The sequence below is a fragment of the Ictidomys tridecemlineatus genome, chromosome 1 (assembly GCF_052094955.1).
Source record: "Ictidomys tridecemlineatus isolate mIctTri1 chromosome 1, mIctTri1.hap1, whole genome shotgun sequence".
Lineage (NCBI taxonomy): Eukaryota > Metazoa > Chordata > Mammalia > Rodentia > Sciuridae > Ictidomys > Ictidomys tridecemlineatus.
This window is the reverse complement of record NC_135477.1, coordinates 188868889-188883699: the sequence shown is the minus strand read 5'-3', so window position 1 is coordinate 188883699 and position 14811 is coordinate 188868889. Positions and strand designations below refer to the sequence as shown.

The 14811-nt window shown below is 39.6% G+C and overlaps 1 pseudogene; it reads left to right on the top strand.

Moving 5' to 3' along the window:
- The window catches only part of LOC144367315 (olfactory receptor 2W3-like), a 37314-nt pseudogene extending 25337 nt beyond the window's left edge, over nucleotides 1-11977 (top strand).
- Nucleotides 11978-14811: the final 2834 nt, after the last annotated feature.

The following is a 14811-nucleotide window of genomic DNA, read 5'->3' as shown; positions in this document are numbered from 1 at the left end:
AAAAAGTTGGCTCTAATCTCAATTTCATGGAGTCGGGCTCCAAATTCCTTAATAGGACACCTATAGCACAAGAGTTAAAATCAACAATCAACAAAAGAGACATACTCAAACTAAAAAGTTTTTTTCTCAGCAAGAGAAACAATAAGAGAGGTAAATAGGGAGCCTACATCCTGGGAAAAAATATTTACCCCTCACACTTCAGGTAGAGCTCTAATCTCCAAAGCATACAAAGAACTCAAAAAATTAAACAACAAGAGAACAAATAACTCAATCAAAAAATGGGCCAAGGATCTAAACAGACATTTCTCAGAGGAGGATGCACAATCAATCAACAAATACACAAAAAATGCTCATCATCACTAGCAATCAGAGAAATTCAAATTAAAGCAACTGGAAGATACCATCTCACTCCAGTAAGTATAGCAGCCATTGTGAAGTCAAACATTAATAAGTGCTGGTGAGGATGTGGGGAAAAGGGTACACTTGTACAATGCTGGTGGGACTGCAAATTATTGCAGCCAATTTGGAAAGCAGTATAGAGATTTCTTGGAATGCTGGGAATGGAACCACCATTTGACCCAGCTATTCCTCTTCTCAGACTATTCCCTGAAGACCTTAAAAGAGCATATTACAGGGATACAGCTACATCAATATTCATAGCAGCACAATTCACAATAGCTAGACTGTGGAACCAATCCCGATGCCCTTCAATAGATTAATGGATTAAAAAATGTGGAAATTATACACAATGGAATATTACTCAGCACTAAAAAATAATAAAATCATGGCATTTGCAGGGAAATGGATGGCATTAGAGCAGATTATGCTGAGTGAAGCTAGCCAATCCCTAAAGAGCAAGTGACAAATGTCTTCTTTGATATAGGGGCAACTCAAAACAGAGCAGAGAGGAAGAGCATGAGAAGAAGATTATCATTAAAGAGGGATGAGAGATGCATGGGAATGGAAGAGAGAAGGGGAATCACACAGAAGATGGAAGGAGACCCCCATTGTTATGCAAAATTACATATAAGATGGTTTGAGGAAGAAAAAAAAAGAGAGAGAGAAAAGTGTCATAGAGTGGTTAGAGAGAGGTGATGGGAGGGGAAGGGAGGGGAGGGTGAAATATGAAGGGTAGCAAAATACAATAGACAATAATATGGCTGTATGTATAAATGTGGCTATATAACCATTGTGATACTGCAATCTGCACAGGTGGAGAAAAAGAATTCATACCCCACTTGAAGCAAATGTATGATATGTGAAGATCATTGTAATGTTTTGAGCAACTAATAAAAAAATTTAAAAAAGAAAGTGAAGGGAGGAAAAAAATCAATAAATGGAATGGATTCAAACTGAAAAGCTTCTTCTCAGCAAATAAAACAATAAGTGAGGTAAATATCATACATAATGGTAGCAAAGTTTTACTACATGCACATCAGATAGAGCACTAATATCTAGGATATATAAAGAACTCAAAGAACTTAATACCAAAAAGAAACCCCAACAAATAACCTATCATTAAATGGGCTAAGGAACTGAACAGAAGTGCAAGTCAAAACTACTCTAAGATTTTATCTCACTCCAGTCAGAATGTCAGCTATTATTAAGAAAAACAACAATAAGTGTTGTTGAGGATGTGGGGAAAAAAGCACACTCATACATTGTCAGTGAGACTGCAAATTGGTGCAACCAATCTGCAGTATGGATATTCCTTGGAAATCTTGGAATGGAACCACAGTTTGACCCAGCAATTCCACTCCTCAGTTTATACCCAAAAGACTTTTAAAAAGCATTCTATGGTGACACAGGCACATCAATGTTTACAGCAGCAAAATTCACAATAGTTAAATTGTGGAACCAGCCTAGATGAGTGGATAAAGAAACTGTGGTATATATACACAATGGAATATTACTCTGCATTAAAAGAGAATAAAATTTGGCATTTACAGCTAAATGGATGGAGTTGGAGAATATTATGCTAAGTGAAGTAAGCCAATCCAAAAAAAACATATGCTGAATGTTTTCTCTGATATGTGCACGTTGACTCATAATGGGGATGCAGGAAGCATAGAAGGAATGCAGGAACTTTAGAAAGGGCAAAGGGGAAGGAGGGGAAGAGAAGGGGAATAGAAGTAGAAAAGATGGTGGGAGATGGACATCATTACCCTAAGTACATATTTGAAGACACAAATGGTGTGATTCTATTTTGTGAACAACCAGAGACATGAAAAATTGTGCTCTATATATGTACTCTGAATTGAAATGCATTCTGCTGTTATGTATAATAAACTAGAATAAATAAAGAAATAAAAAACATTAATCAGAGTGATCAGGCATGAAAAGGAAATCAAAGGATTACATATAGAAAAAGGAGATGATGATGACATGATCCTATATCCAGAAGACTAAAAAAATTCCACCAAAGACTTCTAGAGCTTATAAATGAGTTCAGCAAAGTAGAAGACTATAAGACCAACACCCAGATTATCGATATCAATATATTTCTTGTACTCTAACATTTATTTAGCTTTACAGAAAAGAGGAAAACCATTCCATTCACGATAACCTAAAATAATATTTGAGAATTAATCTAACCATGGAGGTTATATAACACTTTACAATGAAGGTTATACAACACTGAAGAAAGAAATTGTAAAAGTTCTCAGCAGATGGAAATACATGCCAAGTTCTTGGACAAGCAGACTCAGTATTGTCGAAATGACTGTGCTACCAAAAACAATATACAGATTCAATGCAATCCCCTCAAAATGCAATGATATTCTTCGTAGTTAGAAAAAAATTCTTTAATTTATTGGGAAAAATGAGAGACCCAGAATAGGCCAAATGATACTGTGCATGAAAAGTGAAACAGTCAAACCTGATCTGATATTATACCTCAGAACAGGAGTAAAAAATCCAGCATGATATTATATTGGCAACAAAATGTAAAGTCCAAAAGAAGAGAATAGAAGAGACAGGCAAATTCACATACTTGTAGCTATCTAATCCTTTACAGATGTGCCAAAAATATATTTTGGAGAAAAGAAAGTCTTTTAAACAAATGTTTCTAGGAAAAATATATAGCTATATGTAGAAAAATGAAAATAGATCCCCATTTCTCACCCTGTGCATATGGATTGGAGAAATATGAATTAGACCAGAAACATTACAAATTGTGGAGGAAAACTTGTGGTCAAAACTCAAGCAGGTTCTAGGACTAACATCCTTTTAAAAGTGCCCAAAGTGCAAGAAATAAAACCAGGAATCAATAAATGGGCTATCAGTAAATCATAAAGCTTCTTCACAACAAAGGAAATAATTAGAAATGAGAAGTGAGTCAAAAGAATGAAAAAAAAAACTCTTCATTGGCTAACAACAGATAATCAATCAATAAATGAGCAAAAGAACTAAACAGAAACTTGTCAAAAGAAGAAACTTAATTGACCAAAAAAATATATGAAAAAAAATTTTGAATATCTTTTGAAGGCAGAGAAAGGCAAGTAAAAGCTACATTAAGAATCCTTCTCACTTCAGTCAGGAGGATATTGAATACATATATTAACAAATGATGGTGAGGTTTGGGAAAAAGGTACACTTGTGTGTGTGTGTGTATATATATATATATATATATATATATTTTTTTTTTTTTTTTTTTTTTGGTGAGACTGCATACTAGTAAAACCACTCTGAAGAGCAGGAAGGAAATTCCTCAGAAAAACTAAGGATGGAACTACCAAATGACCCAGCTACTCCATTCCTCAGTATTTTTCCAAATGATCTTAAATTGACACACTAATAATGATAGAGGTATTTCAGTGTCTATAGCAGCAAAATTCAAAATAGTAAACTATGGAATTAACCAGGTGCCTATAATTGGATAAATGGGTTAATATAGATATATATGCATATAGATATAGATAGATAGAGATAACATATATAGATATAGGTAGATATATTAGAGATATAGAGAGATTAGATAGATTTGATGATAGATTTGGTAGATAAATTAGGTAGATCGATAGATAGATGGATAGATAGAGTTCTTCTCAGCCACAATACAGAAAGAAATTATGGCATTTGCTGGTAAATTTGTGGAAATGGAGAATATTATGCTAAGTGAAGTAAGCCAAACTCAGAATCACAAAGGTCAGATGTTTTCTTTCATCTGCAGAAGCTAGAGGAAAATAAAGAAAAGATGTCAGGAATGATAGAATAACATAAAAGTAATGCAAATATTAGTAATGTAGAAGGAGATCTACAGATTGAGAGGATGAGTAAGCAGAGGCAATGAAAAATGATTTTAAGAAAATTATGTCATTTATTATCTAAATATACCACAGGTAATTTTATATTTATGCAAAAAGGACCAGTGAAATATGAATAGGTGAGTGATAGGAAGTCTAGTGGAGTAGAGGAAGGAGAATGGGGAAGAGAAGGAGGGTAGGAGGGAAAAGAGGTGAATTAAACTGAAATCAAATTCCATTTATGCATGAGTTTGTTGCAATGTTGTTGTATAGCAACAAACATGTATAGCTAGAAAGCTCTAATAAAAATAAAAATGAATTCTAATTGTTATATATTAATTATGATTACTTTGTTTATATGCTTAGTGCACAGTATGCTCATTCTCTTGGTTTGTATTTGCTAAGACTTTTTATAAACTAGACATTTATAAAACTCTGATATTCTTCAGTATTAATAATACCTCCATTTAATTGTAATTGCCAAAACATGAGAGAAAATATGATGCTTTTCTGTAAGTGACTGAATAAACAAACTGTGTGTGTGTAGTACTTGCAGAAAAAAAAGAGTCAGATGTTAAAAAAAAAATCAGTTAGTGCTGGGGTTGTGGCTCAGTGGTAGAGTGCTTGCTTAGCATATGTGAGGCACTGGGTTTGATTCTCAACACCACATTAAAAAAAAAGTTAAAAAAAAGTTAAAAAATGTTTCTATTAATAAAATCAGTTGTTTTAATCCTAGGATATAATACTGAACACAATCTCATGTAAAATAAAAATAATATGCTATGCTGTAATAAGAAATATATTCTTTTGAAAAATATTAATGGCACAGTGCTAAAGAAGAATATGATTTTTAAAACATGATTAAAGTTCTTTTGTATGAACCAAGAATAAATACTTTATGTTATTTTGGAAATAAAGATAAACTAAGTAAAAATTGTTTTTCATTGCATTATTTAAAATTTGGTTTTTTTGAAAATAACTATAATTTAGGTCCATCAAAATAACACAAACAGTTGGTTAGTCTTAATATATACTTCTAAAGCTTTCTTATGCTTTTTAAATTGTTTTAGAAACACCTTTCATTCTCAAAATGCTCCTGTTTTGTAGTGATTGTATGGTTGTCAGAGTAATAATTGTTTTAGATTTACTCTATTAGTTTTTTTTTTATTCATCATCAACTCTTGAGAAATGTTTGAAAATCAAATAATTGGATGTCTAACACTTGTTTGGTGTTGGACCCTCAGAAAATTTTAGGGCTGAGAAAAATTAAAAATAATGTTACCAGAATTTCACATTTGATGAGGATGTTTTTCCTAAATGCCCCAAACCTGAGAGCTACATGTTTAATCCAAAAATATATGGTTCATCATCAGTACAGAGGGATTGGAATTCAGGACCCCACAAGTCAGCTCAGCCTTCTTTTCAGCACACCCACTATGCCGTGCATCAGCTGCTGGCAAAACTCAGGTAGTCCCATAAATTATGGCCAGTTACAGCTAAAATGATTATGGTTTCTCTTGTGCTCTTTTGTTAGTTTTAATTTATAGATTTATGAGGTCACATTATGTTTCTACCAATTTATTTCTTCTTATGAAATTTCTCATGTATTGACCAATAAAGCATAACTGAGCAAAATTAATCAGTGCATAGTTTGAGTTAAATTTATAAAATTATCACTTGCATCAAGTAAAGGTTATCATTACCAAAGTACCTTTCCTCATGTTCCATTCTAATTAATATCTCTTTCATCCTGAAGTAACAACCATTCTGACTTCAGTTGATAGATTTATTTTTATGACTTATCAGCTTTTATGAATGGAGTCATACTGTCTGTATTCTTTTAGTCTGGTTTCATTTTCTTGTCAAATGTAGCTGTAAATTCTTTTCAGTGCTATAGTGTATCTGAATATATCACAAGGTCTTTATCCATTTTTCTGTTGATGGACAGCTAACTTATTTCCAGATTATGACTGTTATAAGTAGTGCTACCATGCACACTTGTGCTAAGGGAAAAAAATATAAAAGCTAAAGGTAGCTACTTCTGCTTTGAAACTTCAATATGAGCACACGAAAAAATATTGTGAATATGATGCACCCAGAATGGGATACTTTATGCCTCTTCAACAGTATACTGTGCTGAGATATTTTACATAATTATGTGGGCACGGGTCACAACATTATCCTATGAAGAAAATGTTTCTCCCAAGTTCTGAATGTGAACCTCAATGAGCTTGACACATTTCTACCATGTTAGTGCATCATTTCACCAGTAGAGGGCAAAAATGATTTGGTCAGTTCTGAAGTCAAATGATTAATAATGGTGAGGCAGAAACAAGAAGTCAGAGGGTGAAATGGAAGAGCATAGAGAGCAAAGTCAACATCCACAAACTTCAACTTTCCTGGGCTCAACATTTTTCTCTTTCTTTTTCTCTTACTTCCTAAACTTGGGAGAAGTAAGATTACCTTTCTTCCCACCTTAGGCCAAATTATCTATCCTCAAGCAAACACATACCACAGGAGTTAAATAATTCAGACTACAGGGGTGGTTCTAGAAGTTCTAAGAAACAGCTATCTCCCCAAGACTACAGGTGAATTATGACCACTCAAAAGGCACAGCTGGAATGTAGCCTTTAAATCATCTCTTAATTTTTTTAATTAATTTTATTTTTAAAAAAATACATGACAGTGGAATGTATTACAATTCTTATTACACATATAGAGCACAATTTTACATATCTTTGTATAAAGTATGTTCATGCCAATTCATATCTTTATACGTGTACTTGTTTTTTTTTGCATTACAATTCTTATTCCACATATATACCACAATTTTTCATATCTCTGTTTGTATTATAAAGTAGGTTGATACCCAATTCGTGTCTTCATATATGTACTTTGGATAATGATGTCCATCACATTCCACCATCCCTGCTAATCCCCTGCTCCTCTTTTACTCTCCCTTCCCTCTTCCCTATCTATAATTCATCTATTCGTCCCATGTTCCCCCTCCCTACCCCATTATGAGTCAGCCTCCTTATATCAGAGAAAATAATTTTTTAGGGGGGATTGGCTAACTTCACTTAGCATTATCTTCTCCAGTCGCCAACCATCTATCTGCAAATGCCATGATTTTTATTGCTGAGTAAAATTCCATTGTGTATATATGGCACATTTTTTTTTATCCATTCATCCACTGAAGGGCATCTAGGTTAGCTCCATAGTTTAGCTATTGTGAATTGTACTGCTGTAAACATTGATGTGGCTGTGTCCCTGTAGTGTGATGTTTTAAAATCTCTTGGGTATCAATTGAGGAGAGGGATAGCTGGGTCAAATGGTGTTTTTATTCCCAGATTTCCAAGGAACCTCCAAACTGCTTTACATATTGGTTGCATCAATTTGCAATTCCACCCACAATGTATGAGTGTACCTTTCCCCCCTACATCCTCATCAACACTTTTTTTTTTCATAATAGCTGCCTTTCTCACTGGAGTGAGATGATATCTTAGAGTAAACCTCCTCTTTAAAGGTCTTCTGTTCAACTTGACAGAATTACATATTGAAATAATAGTCCTGTGTTTCTACTTTGCTAGCAAAGCAATACACATCCCCCCTTTTTCTCCAGAACTTGTCCTTAGATATAAATTGTCATCAGAATAAAGTCTGAGCTTTGGGTAACACCATGGTGTTTACTGAAATAAAGTCACTGATGGCCAAGGCTATGGGATGTCACAACTCTTTTTTCTCTCCTCCTCTTTTTCTGTCTATGCCCTTTCTCCTCTCATAAACTAAACCACTTAATAAAATGGAGATTTTTTCCTTCAGGGGGAGAAGAAAATTGTGAAACCAAGTTGCATTTATACTGATTATAATAAATCTCTACTAAAGAATAAATCTTCTACTAAAGAAGTCGTGTTCTCCTGCCTAAGTATGACCAAATCCATTAAGAATTCAAAATAAAAACTAAAAAGCAAAGAAGAGTCTAGTAGGAGCAACCCATTTTTCACATCTCATTCTGCCAAATGACAAATTGAAAAGGAGACTCCTGAGGATATCCTGTGTTCCTTATGTCTTTTTGCTGCTTTTAAGAACTAAGAAGCAACTCCATGGTTAGCTAACTTCATGGTTAGCCAAGACTCCCTCATGATTTGGTTTAATAATCCTTGCATCCTTTTAAATACACATCATATCTACAGCACAGCAATTAATGGGTAGCCTAAGTTTTTACCATTTAAAACTAATTTATATATATAAAGTTTAAATAAACAAAGGAATAATGGAACTATTTTACCTTCATTTTTATGTGATTCTAAGGATTAAACACAGTGATTTATGCATGCTAGGCAAGCACTCTAACACTGATCTCCAACCCCAGCCCTGGGAAATTTTAAATAATGTGTGGCCAGTGAATTTCTTTTTGCCATCAGCCTGAGAGGAAAGTCTACAAAGACCAATTTCATTGACCTGCAACAGGACATATTTCAAATATCCAGCACTTTTTGGCCCAGGAGTCCTTCTGGGTTCTAAGAAGTGTGCCTCAGTGAATCACATTACTGGCCAAAAAAAAAAAAGGTAATTTCTTCAATCCCCATTCCAGCAAAAGCAATAGGAAAGTTCAGAAACTTATCTGAAGAAAATACTTTTAAATGGAAGAAAGCAGAAACATCTTCAGAAATGATTGAGACCTATGGTATTAGACTATGATGACAACATTTTGAAAATTAGAAGGCAGAATTTTTTGGAATAAAATGTTATTCATGATAAGTTAAAACTAGAGGGGGGAAAGTATCTTTAAAACTTATTTTTCATAAAATTTTATGTCAAAAGATATGAATGACTTTTTTTTTCCAAGGCACTTGAACTTCTTTTCTGGTGTGAACTCTAATCAACAGACTGTGTTTCGCTTAGCTGGGTGAGGAAGAAGAGCTTCCCCAAGGTCAGGAAGCCCTGGCTGCAGCTCCACCGCTGTCACCAGCTGGGGGCTCCCTGAGCCTAGCGCCAACTGCGCGCAGGTGTAAAGGGCTGTGGGAAATCTACCCTTTCTCCAGGAGAGAACATGGAAGAGTGTTAACCAGTCCACAAGAAACACAGAGAAATCCACCGTGTGCAGGAAAAGGTGGTCGATTATTTAATAGGATAACCTTGGCAGGGATGGTAGAAGGTGTTTACAGGGCAAACTGCTGGGGTGCAGAGAGCCACCAGGATTGGGCCAGTGGCCGCAAGGGACCTCTCCATGCAGGGAATAGAGGATCCACTTTATTCTAGAGTAAGGATTCGGGGAGAAAACACTTGTCCTTCCCAGAAGGTAAAGGAGCCCTGCACTCCTTAGGGGCCCTCCTCCACAGAGAGGCAAGTGTGGGTGGCAGGACAGGTGCTCCTGCCCCTCTGCTTGGATTTATTTTGATTATTTATTTATTTATTTTGGAGAGAAATAGGTGATGTTTATTTCCCATTTTTTAAAAGTGATGTTTTGGGTTAAATTTGAACTAATGTGACCAAAGGCACTACTCTAAGGTAACTCCCAGCAGGGGTCATGAGTCTGCTCCTCTCCCACACTTCCCTAAACTCTGGGTGTCACCCACAGTTTTCAACTCTTAGATTAACCTATCAAAAAAGCAAAGGACTTTATGCTCCAATTTGTATAGCCTTAGTCATCAGTGGGAACATTCCTAGCACCTACAAGTCACTGGGTTGTGAATCACTTATAGTCTACCGAGCTGTTCCAAGTCCTCTCTGATTTCTATGTTATTATAGGTTTTTCTTGCCAACGTTTTGAAAAAAAATTTACAAACTAGCCTTCTACCATTGTCATTTTCCAGACTTCGTTAGAAGCAGAGATTCTTTAAAAAATATATCCAGATTTATTCATATTTTATTTCACCATTTTTAAGAACTGAAATTTGACTTGTGAAATCTACTCAAGTCCAAGATGAGGAGGAAAATAGAAAAGACTTCATACTTTCTTGCAGTAGTTGAACATTTTTAAATGTTTAAATATGCAATTTGGTTTGTTTTGGCATAAGGAATACAGCAGGGATCTACAACCCCCTCCTCTGCCCCAAATGTCACGTCACTCAGGCCACTTATGTTTTAATTACTGTATTTTCAATTTATGCTTAGATATATGTTAGTACAATTTCTCCTTGTAGACTTTTTTTTCTTAAAAAAGGATTATTTTTATGTTCTCTGTTTGCATGACACATTAGCTTTATTTAACCACACAGAAACTTCTGTGTTTACACACATCCATATATATGTGTGTGTGTGTATATTTATATTGTATATATTTTTAAAAAATCTGTGCATAAGTGGACCTTGATGTTCAAGGATGAGCTGCATTGGTATTTCCTAATCCCGACCAGGTGATTGTTTGGAGTGATCTTTTGTGCCTCTGAGGTTTTGACACGAGCTCAGGAACTTGTGGCTCTGGAAGAAGCAGAGGTTGGAGCTTGGCAGGTGTGTGCCTTTCCTCTCTGGAATGACAGAGCACAGAGGTGGATATGGATGAAGATATCAGGCACGTTCCCTGGGGCAGACCAGCTCTGCCTCTCCACATGTGACATTTACTTAACCCACAGGTGCCTCAGTTTCCTTTTCTATAATTTGGAGACAGTAATCATAGCAGAGCCTTCACACCAGTGTTTAGGGCCTAGGTGAGTAAATAAACCTGCTCTGTGCTCCTCTAATCCTGGCAAGGAGTCCATGTTCCAGCATCAGCCTTTGTCACTACTGGTGTTGACACCTTGGACAGGACCAACGGCAGCACCCAGGGCCACTTCATCCTCCTGGGTTTCTCTGACCGCAGCCACCTGTAGAGGGTCCTCTTTGCGGTCATCCTGGTAGCCTACCTGCTGACCCTGGTGGGCAACAGCACCATCATCCTGGTGTCTCGGCTGGACCCCCGGCTCCACACGCCCATGTACTTCTTCCTCACCCACCTGTCCTTCCTGGACCTCAGCTTCACCACCAGCTCCATCCCCCAGCTGCTCTACAACCTGAGTGGCCGCGACAAGACCATCAGCTATGTGGGCTGCGTGGTCCAGCTCTTCCTGTTCCTGGGCCTGGGTGGAGTGGAGTGTCTGCTGCTGGCCATCATGGCCTATGACAGGTTCGTGGCCGTCTGCAAGCCCCTGTACTACACGGTGATCATGAGTTCCAGGCTCTGCCTGGGCTTGGTGTCAGTGGCCTGGGGCTGTGGAATGGCCAACTCCTTGGTCATGTCTCCAGTGACCCTACGATTACCCCGCTGTGGGCACAACAAGGTGGACCACTTCCTGTGTGAGATGCCAGCCCTGATCTGCATGGCCTGCATCAACACAGTGGCCATAGAAAGCACTGTCTTTGTCCTGGCCGTGGGCATCATGCTGTCTCCCCTGGTCTTCATCTTGGTGTCCTATGGCCACATCGTCAGGGCTGTGTTCAGAATCCAGTCGTCCTCAGGAAGACACAGAATCTTCAACACCTGTGGCTCCCACCTGTTGTCCTCAGGAAGACACAGAATCTTCAACACCTGTGGCTCCCACCTCACCGTGGTCTCCCTGTTCTACGGGAACATCATCTACATGTACATGCAGCCAGGAAGCAGGTCCTCCCAGGACCAGGGCAAGTTCCTCACCCTCTTTTACAACATCGTCACCCCCCTCCTGAACCCCCTGATCTACACCCTCAGAAACAAGGAGGTGAAGGGGGCACTGAGAAGGCTGCTGCTGGGGAACAGAAAGGGGGGCAAGGAGTGAGGCCCTGGACTGCCCAGCATCCAGCCTCAGGGTCAGCTGCAGTGGGGCCACTGCTGGCCTCTGAGCTGTGGAGCAGAACTGGTCTCAGCCTGGAGCACTCAGCATCCTAGCAGGGCTGGCCTTCTGGAAACCTGTTTATGGAAAGTGTTGTGTGTTTTATGAGAGAACAGCACAGGGCCTGTCACCCACACCCAGTTGTGCAGACCTCACCCCACCAGCTCCTATCAGGACCTCGCTGGAAGCAGCCCCTCTCTGAGTCCTGCTTCTGTAGTTTGTCATTAGTTCATATTGTGCTCTAACATAATCATTTTATCTAGAATCCCTCAGCTCTCTCTGGGCTCTTGGTGTGAACCACTGTCTCTTCCTGGATGGCATCAAAGGCTGAGTTCAGTGTGGTTTGGTGTTTTCTCTCCCATATTGCACCACAGGCTTACATGGGATTTCTGCCCTTTGTTGTCAGATAGATGAGTATGGTGGGTACACAAGTTTAAGAGGATGACTATAAGATGGGCCCACTGGCTGACACCCCCCCATGCTTTCTTTGCCAAAAAGCAATTTCCCTGCAGCCCTCCCTGGCCTAAGTGGACAGGATATGTCAAATTCATCAGCAAACTACCTGTTATCTGCATTGAAGTGCAAGTAGGAATTAGCATTGATGAGAGGAACCCAAGAGAGTTTGAAGGGAGTGACTTTTATGACCCTTTTCCCAGACCAGATTCTGAAAGATAAGCATAATTCCTCCTAACCATAAAACCTGTAAGAATGTATAGTTAAGAATCCAGGCTGGGCACAGTGATGCACACCTGTAATCCCAGCAACTCCTGAGGCTGAGGCAGGAGGATCACAAGTTCAAAGCCAGCCTCAGCAAAAGTGAGGTTGTAAACAACTCAGTGAGACCCTGTCTCTAAATAAAATACAAAAGAGAGCTGGAGATATGGCTCAGTGGTCTAGTGCCCCTGAGTTCAATCCCAGGTACAAAAAAAAAAAGTATCCAATTAGAACTGGTCAGCATGGGCCAAGGTGACATAGGGTTGCCATGATAGTGGGGACTTGAAAGTCTTATGTCACCCTGTTTTCAATCTAAAGTCAAGAGGTGGACCTGGACTGATCTTTCTGGAAACTTCTCTGGGACCCCAATAAAACTGGAGTGCAGGAATGGTACACTGTCCCTCTCCTCTCTGAGTGGACTGAGTCTCTCACTTGAGAGTGTCCCCTTCCCCATTTTCCTATCCCTTCAGTAAACTCATGCCTGTTACTCTGACTGACATGTCTGAAACCTTTCTGATGTGATCACAGAGTCAGGTTTTGAAAGTTCGGAGTCTTTCCCATGCCTCAGTTTCCCTGAAGACCCCACACCTGTAACATCTTCCCAAAACATGGTCATTGTCTCTGAAGTCTGGATTCATGTCTGAATTAACACTCTGGATTCATGAAGATTTTCACATGTGACATGATTTTGAATAATTTACATCTTGAAGCATGATGATTTTGCAGTTGTGTTTTAATTTTGCTTGTGAGAATCACCTGGTGTTTGCCAGGTTCCCACCTGGTGCTCCCAGTTCATCTCACCTCTGTGCTTGTGAGAGGCCAGTGTGACTGGCATCCTTCCCACTGTACCCACTTGGTGCTTGAGATGTGGAGGTTGCATCAGGAGATTTGTTCAGGAGAAGAGAACCAGGATTTACCCAGGGCCTCTCTGACTCCAATCCCTGAGGCTCCTACTGCACAGCAAACTTTCAAAGTGTGAAACTTCTACAGCCTTTGACAGGTGGAGACTCCCCAGGGCTCCTCCACTTGCTGTGCACACAGAACCCCTGAGAGCTGGGAGGCACACTCTGATTCAGGGGTCCTGGGAGGGCTGAGGGTCTGCACTTCCCTCATCCCCCAGGTGACACTCCTGGGACTCAGGACACATTTTGAGGACCTAGGGGCAGGTCACCTTTGCCCTGAGGGCAGACACCTCTAGGGAAGAGCCAGGACAACAGCACAGACCAGGGAAAGGAGGTGGGATAAGGTGGCCCAGGCTCCTCTGCCACCACAGTTCTTCCCAGCCCTGTTTCTTCCCTCACCTCCTTGGCAGGGTGCTGTCCCCACCCCACCTCTCATTTCCTCCTCTCCACACCACAAGTCACAAGGCACCAGCCCTGGGGTGGGGTTAAATGGAACCAAACCAGAGCTCCCTGGAGGGGCTTCCTGGGCTTCAGGGGAGCCCAGGTGTGAATAGGCAAGTCCCTTGTGTAAAGGATTAAGGGTGTGGTCAGGCTGAGGGTGAATGGGCAACTGGGCTCCCTGTGAGACCCTCCCCAGAATGAAACCCAGGAATCCTGCTGGAGCTGAGCCAGCCCTGGGAGGGGTTCCTGGGAATGGGGCAGAGCTCCTGGACCCCTGGGACCCTCCTCCTTTTGGAAGGAGCTTACTAGTGTTCTGAGTGGACTCCATGCTCCTTGTCCCCAGGCAGCTTGGAAGGTGCCAAACTCCCAGCCTCTGGAAAAATATCCCAGAGAGAGCAAAGTGTTGCCAATTTTGACCCCAAGGCTGGGTCCTTTCTCACTCAGAACTGTAGAAGCAAAACAGTGTAACAGTGACTGGGCACCTTTTGAAATAGCTCTGAGGCTTATTTTTTAAAAGGACTGTTTTCCTTTTTCTCTTCTGGCTTTACCCCTCCCTAACTGAGGGTAGGAACAAGATTATCTTTGAGTTATCTGTGCCTCACAGAAGCCAGACTTCTGCCAGGGGATCTAGGAAGTGGTTATCTCCCAAATTAACCTGTGAATTCTAACACATCCCTAGGGCTCCTGGAGATCCCCTGTCAGGGCACTCATGGAATGCAGCCT